Consider the following 15,289-nt stretch of genomic DNA (forward strand, 5'->3'; position numbering starts at 1 on the left):
GCTGTTTGGAGTTTTTTGAATATTTGCTCTTTGCAGCCGGCGTAGAGTGAGTTGCAATAGTCCAGATAACTGAGTACCAATGATTGTACCAGATTACGGAAGACGGTCCTTGGAAAAAATGGTCTTACTCTTTTTAATTTCCACATTGAGTGAAACATCTTTTTGGTTATGTTTTTCGCATGATTCTCAAGTGTTAGGTGCCGATCAATGGTAACTCCAAGAATTTTTAGGGTGTCCGACATTGGTAGATTTAGTTTTGGTGTGTTGATGGTGGTAAATTTGTTCGTGTGGTGTTGCGAGGTGAGTACTAGGCATTGGGTGTTTTCTGCATTAAGTTTCAACTGAAATGCATCTGCCCAGGAATGCATGATATGTAGACTTTGGTTGATTTAGTTGGAAATTTCCCTTAGATCTTGTTTGAATGGGATGAAGATCATTAAATCGTCAGCGTATATGTATGGGTTGAGGTTTTGGTTCGATAGTAGTTTGGCCAAGGGTATCATCATTAGGTTGAATATGGTCGGGGAGAGGGGGGATCCCTGTGGAACTCCGCATTCAGGTGTCCATGTGGCTGATGTAATCGAATTTGATGTCACTTGATATGAGCGTGTAGTTAGGAAACCCTTAAACTAATTGAGAACGTTGCCTCCGATACCTAAGTATTCGAGGATGTGTAATAAAATTCCATGATCAACCATGTCAAAGGCGCTTGACATGTCGAATTGTAGAAGTAGTATGTTCTTGCCGGTTGCTTTGAATTTGGTCATGAGAGTAACTAGTATGGTTTCAGTACTGTGATTAGAGCGAAATCCTGACGGAGTCGTGTAGTATTGAGAACTTGTTTAGATACTCTGTGAGTTGTTTAGTCACATCCCTTCTGTTATTTTAGTAATTAAGGGAATGGATGCTACTGGTCTATAGTTAGTTAATTCATTAGCATTTTTCTTTGCATCTTTGGGTATGGGGGTGAGTAACATGTTTCCTTTCTCCCTTGGGAAGAGTCCATTTTGTAGCATAAAGTTCACGTGGTTCGTTAGGTCTGTTATAAATTGTTGAGGGGCCGATTTCATAAGGTTATTTGGGCATATATCTAGTTTGCAATGAGATTTGGCGAATCTTTTAAGCGTTTGTGAGATGAGATCTTCCAATAGTATTTCGAATTCAGTCCAAATCCTATCTGCTGGGTATACTCCAGGGTCTGAGTCTAGGAGTGTAGTGTATTTGATGGGGCTAACAGGTATTTTGAGTCGCAGTTGTATGATTTTCTCCTTGAAGTACTTCGCAAAGGTTGTCAGCTCCTGGTGTGGTGTCTAATAATTTATTCACGAGTTGGAAGGCCCCAGGGGAGCGCTTGGGCTTCAGCATTGCCATGTGGAGTGGCAAGAAAGATGGAGCCATCAAGCGCGCACGCACACCCAAGAAAACAAGTGCCCTGTGCCCACCAAAATGAGCTGGGAAAAAAGGAGCACACTGCTCCACGGAGTTGGGCTGTACAGTGGAACTCCAGCACGGGAAACTGCAGCAGCCCAGTGGCTCCCACACTGGGAGCTGCTTTTGAACTGCCCACTGGCGCAGATAGGATAATGACTACTCACCCTTTTGGGAATCGCTGTCACATGCCAAGTCGGTCCTCACACCATTCAGCCGGTACTGCAAACCAGCATGAGCTTGCCGTGCTAAACAAATCTCAGACTGAGATTTTAATTTTTTTTTTTTAAACAGTGCTCAAACAGCATTTTTTTTTAAGGCAGGAGAGGACGGCAGGAGAGGACGCCGGAGCAAAGGAAACCTCAGACTCCTTTTAAAGTCAGGAGAATGAGAACCACAAACCCCAGTCAGGTAAAGAAGAGGGGTTGAAGGGGGAGGAAGGGAGGAACCTAGCACCACCAGGTGTGCACCCAAGTCCCAGGACCGGGACACCTCAGACCCCAGAAGCTCAACTAGACCCAGGGGACCAGGCCAGGAGCCAATCAATCCAGAGCTGCACAGATATGACCATCCACCTGCTAGATAGAGAGAATACTGAAGTTAAGGTGACTGCACATGACCACATATAGTAAACCTCTGAAGGTCTCTCTATCTCCGCCTGCTGGTAGAGGGACATAACCCACAAGTCTCTGGATTGATCTGTGGAACGCTATGGAAAGATCAGGTTAAAGTTGGATGGGAGGGAGGTAATGTTGAACGATTGTTAAACTATCGGGAGCAGAGTTGGATCTTTAAATTACATACAGTGAATCCAACGGGATTAAATTTAGAAACTGAATGGTTAACGTTACTGTGACCAGGATCCTCCTGATTGGTTCTCATTCAGATCACATGATTAGGAAGGGAGAGAAATAGCATAGCACGCCGCCACCATTTTGAAACCATAAGAAAGAATGAGGTGGAGAAATGCCAGCGCCGTTTGTAACAGGTTTGTTGTATTAGATATGGTGGTTAAGATAAGGATATTGGCATGGAGATTAAGTTCTAACAATCTGAGCCTTTGTCATTTTAGGGGGTGTTACTTAAAACAGCTCCAAGGTGAAACACAGTCTATGTTGGATAAGCAGCCCCCGACTGATTATTAGCCACATCTTTAAGATGAGTATTCTTACATTTAAAATATAAAATCAAAAATATATAAAACATAAGATATATATATAAATATAAGAAATTTATAACAGACAATAATTTTATATCAGAGGACAGATGAGGAGGTGGGTGTGTGATTCAGCTAATACAAGGTTTGATTTAGCAAGTGGCACGCTGAGGTCCATGATATAAATCTTTACATGATAGAGATTGATGATTTGATGGATCAATATGAGCCTTGACATGACCATAAAGAGTCAGACCAGCCTGGCCATAAGTGAAGGAGATGCAATCAGCTAGAAACTGGAAATTGTGCAGTTGCCATCCTGTAGGGTCAAAAGAAACAAAATGTCAGATGGACTGTCCAGATAGAAGGCAAAGGCTCACTTGAAGTCTAAGGTATGCAGTACACTTTCACCAGGATGGACATGTGGTTTTGGGAAAAGTCTTGGCAGAACAATTCACCGGTTAAGATGGAACTCAACACCATGGAAAGGCCTTAGGGTGTGTGCAAAAAATTACTCTATCACGATGAAACTTAGTGTAAAGTGGATCAGCTAGTAGGGGAAGCTCACTGACTTAGCTCGGCCACCAAACAAACACACAACTTTCCAGATACTTCAGATGATAGGAGTCAAGTGGCTCAAAAGGAGCTGGGTGAGAACAACATTGAGATCCCGTGACACAGTGGGAGGTTTGACGGGGGCTTTGTCAACAGCAAAGCAAACAACTGGAGACTGTACAGAGATGAGCTTACCTCCTACATGGAAGTGGTAAGCACTAATTGCACTGAGATGAACCCTTACAGAGTTGGTTTTCAAACCAGGAGATACTTAAGCAGTTTTTGTGTAGGATAATAAGAGGATCTAGGGCAAACCTCTTCCACTTAAAAGAATAACAACTCTTAGTGGAGTCTTTCCTGGAAGCAAGAAAGATTCTGGAGATACCCTCAGGCAGATTCAAAGCAGCAAACTCTACACTTTCAACATCCATGCTGTGAGGGAAAGGGACCAAAGGTTGGTATGCAGAAGGTACCCTTGTTCTGCGTGATGAGGGTCAGAAAACACTTCAATCACCATGGTTCTTTGGAGGACATCTCTAGAAAGGGAAAGGGAAATGGAACTTGATATACCGCCTTTCTGAGGTTTTTGCAACTACATTCAAAGCGGTTTACATATATTCAGGTACTTATTTCGTACCAGGGGCAATGGAGGGTTAAGTGACTTGCCCAGAGTCACAAGGAGCTGCAGTGGGAATCAAACTCAGTTCCCCAGGATCAAAGTCCACTGCACTAATCACTAGGCTACTCCGCCACTCAAAGAAGAAACCAGATCTGCCCTGACCAATAAGGGGACATTAGGATCATAGCTCCCCAATTTTGCTTGAGTTTCAGTAAAGTCTTCTCTATGAGGATAAATATACAGAAGACCTGACCCCCAGTGTAGGAGAAAGGCATCTGACACGAGTCTGTTGTGTGACCTGAGCCTGGAATAGAACTGGTGGATTCTGTTCAGATGAGTGGAAAAAGATCCACCAAGGGGTGCACCACTCTCAGAAGATCTTGTAAGCTACACCCATATTGAGAGACCACGTGTGAGGTTGCATTACCCTGCTCAGTCTGTTGTCCTTTCACACTAGGTACCTGGCTTGCAGGACCAGCAAGTGAAGGAAGCCCACTGCCCCATCCCTATTGCTTCCTGACACAAGGTGTAGGAGCCCATACCCCCTGCTCGTTCACAGTACATTGCAACCCAATTGTCCATTTGAATAAGAATAGTAACCAATCTCTGAAAGCCTTTAGAGTTGCAAATGGCCCTCAGCTCAAAAAGGTTGATATGGAGATCAGTTTCCTGAGCAGATCATGTAACTTGGATGTGAAGCCCAACCACATGAACTCCCCATTCAAGGTTGGATGCATCCATTGTCAATACCTTCTGAGGAGACAAAATTTGTAAGAGTAGTCCCTCAGGCAAATTCGACCATCAGAGAAAAGAGTGACCCCATTCTGGAGGGACCTGGAAGAAATCCGCTAGATTCCCAGCTGCCTGAGACCACTGGGAAATTAGGGTTCAACTGGGCTTCTATCAATGGAGATGACCCATGGGACTGACATGAACTGTGACAACCATGTGGCCTAAATCTCAAATCTGGCAAGCTGTAATCTGCTTGCTGCTTTGGACTTGCAAGCGATTAATGCCAAGGCATCCGCTCTCACTTGGGACATTGTAGCCAGCAGAGCTCATATGTACTCCAATTGCTTTTCTGGGAGAAGGTGGGCCTTGGAGTAGTTTATGACAAACCCTAGTAGTTCCAGCATCCAAATAGTTTTCTGCATTGACTCTTACATCCCCTCCTGCAACGTGCTCTTGACCAGCCAATCATCCAGATAGGGAAACACAAACTTCTAGTCTGCGTAGCAATGCTGCAACTACTGCTAGATATTTGGTCAATACCCTAGGAGCTGATAAGCCAAAAGGAAGAACACAATACTAGTAGTGGTGTTTCCCTACTCAGAATCCGAGATACTTCCTGTGATTGGGAAGTACTGATGTGTGAGTATAAGCATCCTTCAAGTCCAGAGAGCACAGGCAATGGGAAGGAGGGTGCCCATAGAAGTCATCCTGAACTCTGACCAGGAATTTGTTCAGGGCCCTTAAGTCTAGCGCAAGAAGGAATCCCCCCATTTTCTTGGGCACAAGGAAGTACCTGGAATAGAATCCGTTCCTTCTCCGGTGGCACAGGTTCAACTACATTGGCCTGTAGAAGGGTGGAGATTTCCCATACAAATACAATTTGGTGGTCGTTGACACCAATGAAGTGAGTAACCGAGATGGACTATTTGAAGTACCCACTGGTGGGATGATACAAGGGGCTACCTTTGATGGAAAATACCAGCTTGTCCGAGACAATTACTTGGACTGCAGCTATGCTCTCCTGGAGCCAGTCAAAAGCTCACCCCTTGCTTTGACCAGCGAGTTGGCTAGGCTTTCTGAGGGCGAAAATACTGGGTAAGGGGCTGCAGGGCACAGCGAGGTGGCAGAAACCTATGCCTTTCAGAGCAGTAGGTGCGTCGCCTAGGCCCACTCAAAAACCTTCTAGTAGAGGAGGATGCAGCTGAAGGTTACCGAGGGGGACTGAATGGGGTCATTGTGTTTCTTGATGAGGTCAGCAACTTCCACCTTGTCCTCAAAAAGATTACCTCCTCGGCATGAGTCTGTGCATCCCCACACCCATGACAGTGTATCTTGATGCAACATCACAAGTGCCCCTGGCTAGATACTTCCTGCAATCCAGCTGCTTACCCACCAACTGATGAAGCTCAGAGGCCTGCTCCTGAGGGAGGGAATCTGTGAGACTATGAGTACTGAATAGCAAAGTTTTCAAGTAGATGTTCGCGTAAAGCTGGTAGGACTGGATGTAGGCAATAAGCACTGAGGTCTAATAAACCTTCCTCCCAACAAGTCTAGTGTCCAAGCCTCTCTACCTGAGGGGGGGGCGGGGCCCCAAGGACTAAACTCCAGGCTTGTTTGAAGGCAAATTCGACTACCAAAATGTGGTGAGGCAGCTGAGGTCTCAATTCCAGGCGACTTCTGGATATGGTACTGCATATTCACCTTAGGCGCGACCTGCACTGAGAGGGGAGATTCTCAATTTGTCAATGTATCTTTAAGGATAAGGTGTAGTGGAACCATGACCCCTTTCTTAACAGGAGATTTATAATCCAGGACAAAATCTCTGCCCTGGGTTCCTCCTCCATCTCCAACTTAAATGGGATAGTCAAAGCCATCTCCTTCATAAGACCTATGAAGAGAGACCCTCTGGCAGAGATTTATGTCTCTCTTGAAATGGGGAGGAATCAGAAGGAACCCCATAAGACTCCGAGAAATGGGAGTCCTCTTCTGAGTTCCATGAGCGGTCCCAGACTCCTCACAGTACTCAGATTGAACAGAGTAAGCCTGTGCCTGCACCAGCTCAGTGGGACTAGGGTCACGCCCTGAAAGGTGCCACGGTACAGCCCTACCCTCAGACTCCAGGGAAGTTTCCTCTCCAATTTCGAGTGGTACTGCACGGGTCAATGACCACTCTACAGGTTAACACAGGAGCCTCAGTAAGCGCTCTCAATGTCTGAGTGGTATGCAGCCTTAGCATCTGTGCCAGCTCCTTCTTAAGCATGGGTCAGTACCGCTCACTGAAAGTAAGCATTGGCAAAGACTGTGGAGCTGGGATGGGACAGCCTGCAAAAGACCCGGTGCCAAACCAGAAGCGGGAATCTGACTACTCGGAGACTGGCACACCAGCACCTCCACCAAGAAGAGAGGGGGGTGCTCATCTCTGTGCCAACACTTTTCGGGTAATGGAGAGCATCTGCATTCAAGAGGACCGATACTTCTCCCGATGCTGAGCATCATGGTCCTTCGGAACCAATAAGGATGACGTTGAATTCATACGGATCCGACACGGGTCCCTGAGCTATCAGTAATGTTGAGGGAGGTGGAGACCTCCTAGATGCCGGTAAACTCCCAGTGGTACCTGAAGTCTGTCTCCTACTGGAACTGATGCACCTTGTGCTCAACTGCATTTTTAAACAGAGAGAGTAAGAGTTAGGCTCATGGTCAGGCCCAAAGCACCAAGTGTGCGGGTCAGTCTCTGAAATCGCCAGACTACAATGGGCGCAACTCTTGAAGTCACTGGGGGGGGGGGGGGGGGGGGGGGGGGGGGCTTCTTAGACATCACAAAAAGGATCGATGCTAAATTAAAACTGCTCAATTTTGAATTAGAAAAGGGGGAAGTCAAAATCGAGGTCAGTGATCAGGCCTGAGTGGGCCTTATTGAGCCATGAAAAAGAAAGAAAACTTTAAAGCAAACACACTAAGAACTAAAAGGAAAAATAAACAAAAAAAGAAATTACAGAAAACAATGAAATGAGGGAACAAACCCACATAGGAAGGCACTGCAAAAAGTAGAGAAAAAAACGCTGAGGGGATAAGGAAAATGTATGTCCTCCCTCCTCCGCAGAAAAACAAAGAAGGAGGGTCCAGCGCATGCACAGTGGGACTCTGCTAGAATTTTCTTGAGACATCTATACACTAGTCAGCATCCGCACCAGTCACAGTCATATGACTTCACCCATACGTCAGAATACAACTGGCCTGCTTATCTTCAGAGTATCCACTTCATAACCCAGTATCGTTAACCTCAAATTTCACCTCAACATGTGACTGCTAAATAATCCTTGGAGAGACACCATACTCCCAAGAGTTAGCCTTCTCTATCTCAATCAGAACTATTCTTTTCACCCAAAACAATGAAAGTGTGAATTCTGAAACTAAACAATGTAAGCAATATTGTTTAAAAGGAACGACTCCGTGTGGTACAGCAGGAGTATTAATTGGGCACATGTTCTGGGAATGTAGGAAGGTGGAAGAGTTGTGGAGGGAGGTGCTGTTCCAGGTCTCCTCTTGGTGGAGATCTAAGTGGTACTATGATGTGTTGCTGTTGTTTGGCAGGCCCCGCCTGGGACTGCCAGCACCAAAAGGCTACAAATCTTTTGCAAATAAAGTAACTTTAACAGTAATGCAATTACTCCTGGCAGGATGGACTACTGGACAGTGCCTAAATATTCAGCAATGGCGGGTCAAGCTGATTGAACTGATGAGACTTGAAAGGCTAGACATACAGGACTGGCAATCCGAAAGGGGGGTAGAGTTCCAGGACTGCTGGAACCCCTTCTGGAGAACGTTGTCATCTGGAGTTAGAAGTAGACTTTTAAATGTTTGAATACTTGCCTGTTCTTCTGCAGGGGGGTGGGAGGGGGGGAAGGAAGGGATAGGAATTAACATTGGGGGGGGGGGGAGAAAATAAAATGCTTGGTGACGCAGTTGGAGATGATGTTAAATACCAGATTTTATTCATGTTCATGTTGGAACAATGTATAAGTTGTGTTACCAATAAACAGAGTTAAACATAAAAGGAACGACTCCTGATTTGAAGAAAAAAATTCAAGTTACCATCAACCTGGTCTCCTCCAGATAAAATGAAGATACATACCTGTAAGCAGGTATTCTCCGAGGACAGCAGGCTGGACATCATCATGCATGGGTTGTCGTCCATGACGGCCCAGGAAACCGGAAGTCAAAACAAAAACTTTCAAAAGTTCTAGAAGCGGCATGGCGCGCATGGGGACAACACACCGCTCATGCGCGAGTGACTTCCCGCCCGCGCGCTTCCCTCAGTTATATGAAAAGCAAACGAGAAGAACAGAGAAGAGGAGGGTGGGTTGTGATGATGTCCAGCCTGCTGTCCTCGGAGAATACCTGCTACAGGTATGTATCTTCATTTTCTCCGAGGATAAGCAGGCTGGACATCATCAGGCATGGGGTATCCCTAGCACCCAGGCTCACTCAAAACAATGAACATAGGTCAATTGAGCCTCGCAACGGCGAGGACATAACTAAGATTGACCTAAAAATAAACACAGCTAAGTGAGAGTGCAGCCTGAAACAGAACAGAAAAGGGCCTAGGAGATTGGAGTTGGATTCTAAACCCAGAACAGATTCTGAAGCACCGACTGTCCAAACCGACTGTCGCGTCGGGTATCCTGTTGAAGGCAGTAGTGAGATGTGAATGTGTGGACTGAAGACCACGTTGCAGCCTTGCAAATTTCTTCAATGGAGGCTGACTTTAAATAAGCCACTGACGCCGCCATGGCTCTAACATTGTGAGCCGTGACATGGCCCTCCAAAGGAGGGAGATGGGGCGGTAGTTGGAGGGACAGGTAGGATCAAGTGATGGTGTTTTGAGGAGAGGTGCGACTACGGCGGGTTGAAAGTGTCAGGGACAGTTGCAGTGGAGAGAGAGAGGTTGAGGATATGACAGATGGAGGGGGAGACAGTATGAGAGATGGTGTTTAAGTAAGTTGGTGGGGATGGGATCAGAGGAACAAGTGGTGCATTTCGAGGAGGAAAGAAGGCAGGCGGTTTCCTCCTCGGTGATATCAGGAAAGGAGGAGAAAGAGGCCAGGGTTGGTTGGTTGAGGGAGAGAGTTGAAGAGTGAAGGGGAGGAGGTGGCTTGGTAGTGAACTCAAGGTTGATCTTTTGTACCTTGTCGCGGAAGTAGTCAGCCAGTGATTGAGGAGAGAGTGGGGGGGGGGGGGGGAGCGGAGGGCACTTTGAGGAGGGAGTTAAGGGTGGTGAAGAGACGATGAGGGTTGGAGCTGAGAGAATTGGTCAATTGGGTGTAGTAGTCCTGTTTGGCAAGGAATAGGGAAGACTGGAAGGAGGATAGCATGAATTTGTAATGAAGGAAATCTGAATAGGTGCGAGATTTCCTCCAGAGGCGTTCAGTAGATCGGGCGAAGGTAACGGATGCAAGGGGTCAACCAGGGCTGGGGATTAGTACGCCTTGTGGGACGGGAGCTGGATGGTGCGAGGGTGTCCAGAGCAGAGGAGAGAGTGGCATTGTAGGCGGAGACAGCCTTGTCGACAGACTCTGAGGACATGATGGAGGGGAGGAGATTAGAAATACTAGAGGATAAGGTGGGAGGGTCAATAGCCTGGAGATTCCTGGAAGTAGTGGTTAATGTTCGGTGGAGCTGAGGGGGGGGGGGGGGTGAAGAAGTGTGAAGGTGATCAGGTGATGATCAGAGAGAGGAAGAGCTGAGGCGTGGAAATTGGAGGGTGAGCCGGAAGAGGAGAGGACGAGGTCAAGACAATGGCCATTTTGGTGAGTAGGGGTGGTGGAGCAGAGCTGGAGGTTGAAGGAGGATGTTAGAGTGAGGAACTGAGAAGCGTGAGAGTCAGATGGGTCATCAGGATGCCATAGCGAGTATGAAGCTTGCTCCGAAGCAAGAGAAGTACACAATGCTGCACGGACAGAGAAAAGAAACAGCCGCACGTGTATAAGAATTGAATTCAGATCATCCCGCCAAAGATGGCAAAGTACCTATCAAGTGTACAGAACATGGCAACGACCAGAGCGCCTATGCCGTACACCCAGATGATACCGAACCGAACTATAACCCCGAGTCGAATCATGGCGGGGAGACGGAGGAAGACAAGGCACCAACATTCCAAGTCACTCCGAGATGCACGAAGGTGTGTGAAGGAAACCGTGAAGAGAGGTGCCACACCAAGACATGCTTGACCAAAGTGCACCTTGAAGGACGGCGTGACAGAGCAGCCAAAACGTACATCGTCATAGATGAGCAGAGCAACAGGTCCCTCACAAGATCAGAACGCCATCATCCATCAAAACCACTCCCCAGACAGTATCAAAACTTGTGCAAGGGCCGTACAGATGGCAGGTCAAGCAGTAAGCGGTTATGCGATAGAGGCTATGAATGGCGATACCATGTCGCGGTCACCCACATGGGCTAAACGTGAACAGATACCAGATGACAAAGGTGAGATTCCCACGCTATGGGCTGCCCGGAATCACCCTCACCTGAGGCCCACAACCAACCAGTTTGCACACTTGAATCCAGATGCTGAGATCTCGCTCTTGCCGAACAGAGATGCACCAGAACCCCTGGATGTCCATGAATCATGCAAGAGCCCACGCAGTGCTCCTTATGCACACCCACTCAACTTGGGTTGGACAACGGTAGGCGATGCCTGCCTCAAGCGAACAAGAAAGTCAAATGTCAAGGTACTTTACACCAATGTCCTAGACAGCAGGCGCTCTTCCTTGTTCGAGCCATGTACCAACCACTTAACCACCGAAGAAGCTCCCGCCCAGAAGGAACAGAGCATTGCCCCAGCGCTCTACCAAACAGTCTCTCCAGCAGACTTAGGAGAACACCCGGGAAGCTCAGTGTTCCAGACCACCGAAGATGGAGACGAACCTGCCTTCTCCATAAAAGATAAAGTGTTCCTGAACATCATGAGTACAAAGCTCAGTACAGATAAGTCATCTCCTTCAGTAGACCATACTAGAGTCCTGAAGGGCCCAGACTTAGAACACCTGGGAAGCTCAGTACTCCAGACCACCGAACATGGAGACAAACCTGCCATCTCCATAGGAGGTAAAGAGTTCCTGAGCATGATGAACAAAGAGTTCAGTAAAGATGAGTCATTCCCTTCAGTAGACCATGCCAGAGACCTGCAAGACCTAGACTTGGGTGTGGACACACCCTCATTTCAACACCGCCTTGGTCTAAGCTGGGAATTCACCTTTTGGGTCTTCACCCAGCTGCAACAGCGCACCCAACGAAGCATCCTGTCTACAGTGAATGGGCCCGTATGATCCACGACCAAGATTTTGCTTCCTGGATCACCCGAAGAAGCACACGCACAGAGTCACCATCCTCCCATGAAAACCAAAGACTCTCTCTTTTGTGTTGTCTAGTGTTGTTGCCTGTCTCTCGTTTCAGCTCCTGTGTGATGAAGAAGAGGACCCTACAGCCAGTGTCACGATTGTGGTAATGATCCCTCCCTGACTCGCCCTTTGTCCCGAGGGTCAGCTGTTGTGTTGGCTACTGTCTGCGTTGTTTCTTTCCTGTGTGTTTCAAGCCTCACTTTGGGTTCTGTGTATTTTCTGCCTCTGTCTTGTTTATAAGGAAGTGTAGCACTTCTGCCTTGTGCATAGTCTGTGTACCCGTGGGCACCTCTGCTCCTGTTCTCCTCGGTCTGTTTGTGTGCTAGGTTCAGCTTCAGCCATAGTTCTGTTGTTTTTCTGTGTGGGTCAGCTTTGTGTCCTGCCTAGTCTGCCTTGCTTGTTCTAGTCCACTCTATCTTAGCTTCAGCCTTAGTCTTGTTGTTTGTGAGGGCCAGTTTGTATCCTGCTTGTGTCTGTCCTGGTTGTCTTCAGCTCCAGTCCCCTGCCTGCTCGTCTCTGCTCTGTTTGCTTTCAGCTCCTGTTCCTGCCAAGTTTGTCCCAGCATCCTGAATCCTGTTCCCGTCCAGCTCGTTCGAGTATCCTGAACCCTGTTCTAGCATCCCAGCATCCTGAATCCTGTTCCTGCTAAGCCAAGTCCGTCCCAGCATCTGGTTCCAGCCAAGCCAAGCTTGTTAGTCCAGTCCTGCGTGGGAGGTTTGCCTCCTGCTGCCATTCGACAATAGGCCAAGGACTCACGTGGTTCCAGAGTTTGCGACTGTTGGAAGCCTGGGATTGTGGCAGCCGGTGGACAGCCTGAATGTCAATAATGGACCTTGCATGCAATTAATTTGATAAATTGTAATAAGGATATTGGTATCTACCAATACCAGGCGGGGAATGTTCTGTCCTCTGACAGCCTCACACTAGTTTAAAACATGATCCTAAAATGTGTGTAATGCTTTTACTGTTATTCTCAGTTCTAAGGACTATCATTGCTGCAGTTTCTCACTGCAAAGATACATGAGCAATGCGCTGTGGGAAATGTAGTTTACAGGCAGTGCAACCACACTTGCTTGGCTGTGTAAGAACTGTTTCACTGGTTGTGAGGCTGCCCAGACCTCCTCTCTCTCTCTGCCAAACTTGACTCTTTTATCCTCCTATCATTTCCTGGTCATTCTCACTATCTCTGTCCTGGGAGGTCAGCCAGGTATGACCTTTCCCGCCAATCGAGAGCAGCCCTCTAGGACCACCCCTTGCTACCCGATGGCAGGCTCTGTCCCCATTGGTCTCTCTCTGCTCCTCCCTGAGCCTGTTGAGGCTTCAACACTTCTTTGTCCTTTCAGCCATGAGGCATTCCAACATCCAACCAGCGACATGGAGCATTGTAGCATCTTATTCCAGACAGCTCTGTCCTGCTGAAACTCCCTGTAACAAACCTGTGGGGGGGGTTTACCTTGAAAATATCTCCTCTCTAATGAGATATTGCACATTCCAGTCACCCAGCTTTGGACCATTTCTACCTGTTCACCTATCCTTCCCCCCTGCAATATATCTACTTCTCTTCAGATCTCCACCCCCAACAGCTCTCAAATTAAGGCGTCTCTGTGTCCTGGGGCAGCACCTCAGAACATCTATCTGTGAGTAAATTATCTGTGATTTATTCAATAAAAGAGACTTCATAAAAATAAGAGAGACTTCGGCTGATTGGTGCGCCAAGGTTATACTCCAAGATATTGGGTGGGGCCTCTAGTTATCAAGCCCCAAGAGTCTTGAACAGTTATTACAGGAAATTGGGAATGTTCTGAAAAATTCGCAAACCAAAATCGTCATAATATATTGTGGTTAAGTCTTAAAAGCATATCAAACGTGAAAAGCTGCAAGAGAACTTCATGTTTCTCCACTGTATCATGCCAGAAAAAAAATAGGCCGGGAAACGCCACTTTAGTTCTATTACTTTTTCTTCCGTATATTCAAAGGGACTAATACAGAAACATTCTATGCTGTTAGCAGTTTATAACAGAACAGAAATCGCCCTATTCAAAACATTTAACATACACACACAAAAAAAAAAGCCAGCCAGCCAGTGCCCTACAAGCATGAAACAAACTCGATAAAGCCAAACACTATCTTCGCTTTCCTGCTGTTTCTCGAGCGTAAAACACTTTCCTCTAGTAACGGTAAGCTTGCTTATCTGCAGTAAGTCGCAGTGGCTTCCTCTGTTCGCTTCCACCACAAACGTGCCACCACCACAGACACTTCGCCTGCGAAAAGACTCATGCGCCTCCGCCTCATCTTCCCAAACAAAATTTATACAAAATACAAGACTCAGCAGTAAACAAAGAAAAAGAACTACCATGAACATCCTCTCGTACTATTTCAAAAAGAATATTCTTCTCACCTACATCAAAAGATGGCGCACTTGCTACGCCACTCCGTCCCAAACGGAAAACGCCCAAAGCGCATGCGTTAACGCTCTTTATTTCGCGTTGCTGACTCTGCCAGGATCTATGCCTGCTGCATCTCCGTCTGACCTTGGGAAAGTCACTGAACCCTCCATTGCCCGAGGTACCTCCCCCTCACAAAACAAAAAAAAAAAAACTAGATTGTGAGCCCTTTAGGAGCAAAGAAAGTACGTGCACATGAACAGTGCTGCGTATGGCTTTAGTTAATTGCGAAATGAGTAGTCACCAGAGTTGTCTAATAGTGCATTGGTTATATTGATTTTCTAAAAAAAAAAAAGCCATGTGTGCGCTATAGAAAATAGCAGGACTGGACTAGGTTTTTGTTTATGGCATCGAACTTCACTTGGTCTTCTAGAGTGAAAGTGAGTAGGTGCCGTTGTAATGAGCCAGAATACACCAATAGTTTTCTTAAAAAAATAAAATAAAAAATAGTCGGATATATGTTAAAAAAACAAAAAACCGTATCTAAACGACTTGGCAGTTGGCAAAGAAAAAGTGAACTTTTAAAGGTTTTGTAATCGGATCCCGCTGTATCTGTCTGTTACCCTTTGCCCAGAAGTGGGCAGTGTGCAGTTTGTAACATAATTGCCCATTACTAGCGGTTTCGAGTGTCCAAGTGATGTAATAGGGACGGAAGGGATAAACAAGCGGGGGAAACTGATGCAATGTCTACATTTCGGGGGAATGGATATTGCCATCGATGGAGCAATGTAGTTAAAGGGGGGGGGTGGAATGCATGGAGCTTAAACTAGGGTCGCTTGTTGAGCTCCTGCTGCATAGATTCGTGGCGGGAACATAAAGTTGTTTTTTTTTTAATATATGGACAAGTGAAGATTTCCCTAGCACTCGCTCCAAGTTTTTTTTTTTAAACGCACACATATACACAACACCCCCCCCCCCCTTCCCACTGGTGCATCCTGGGATGTACGGTGTA

General features: G+C 46.7%; 1 protein-coding gene across 1 annotated transcript in view; it reads right to left on the reverse strand.

Moving 5' to 3' along the window:
- Window positions 1–14,328, reverse strand: part of LOC115478858 (RNA-binding protein 12B-like) — an 82,269-nt gene extending 67,941 nt beyond the window's left edge. Inside the window, exon 1 of the mRNA XM_030216500.1 lies at window positions 14,292–14,328. The gene's annotated coding sequence lies outside the window, so the exon portion shown is untranslated. The remainder of the gene's footprint in view (window positions 1–14,291) is intronic.
- Between the last annotated feature and the right edge of the window lie 961 nt (window positions 14,329–15,289).

Source organism: Microcaecilia unicolor, chromosome 1 (assembly GCF_901765095.1).
Source record: "Microcaecilia unicolor chromosome 1, aMicUni1.1, whole genome shotgun sequence".
Lineage (NCBI taxonomy): Eukaryota > Metazoa > Chordata > Amphibia > Gymnophiona > Siphonopidae > Microcaecilia > Microcaecilia unicolor.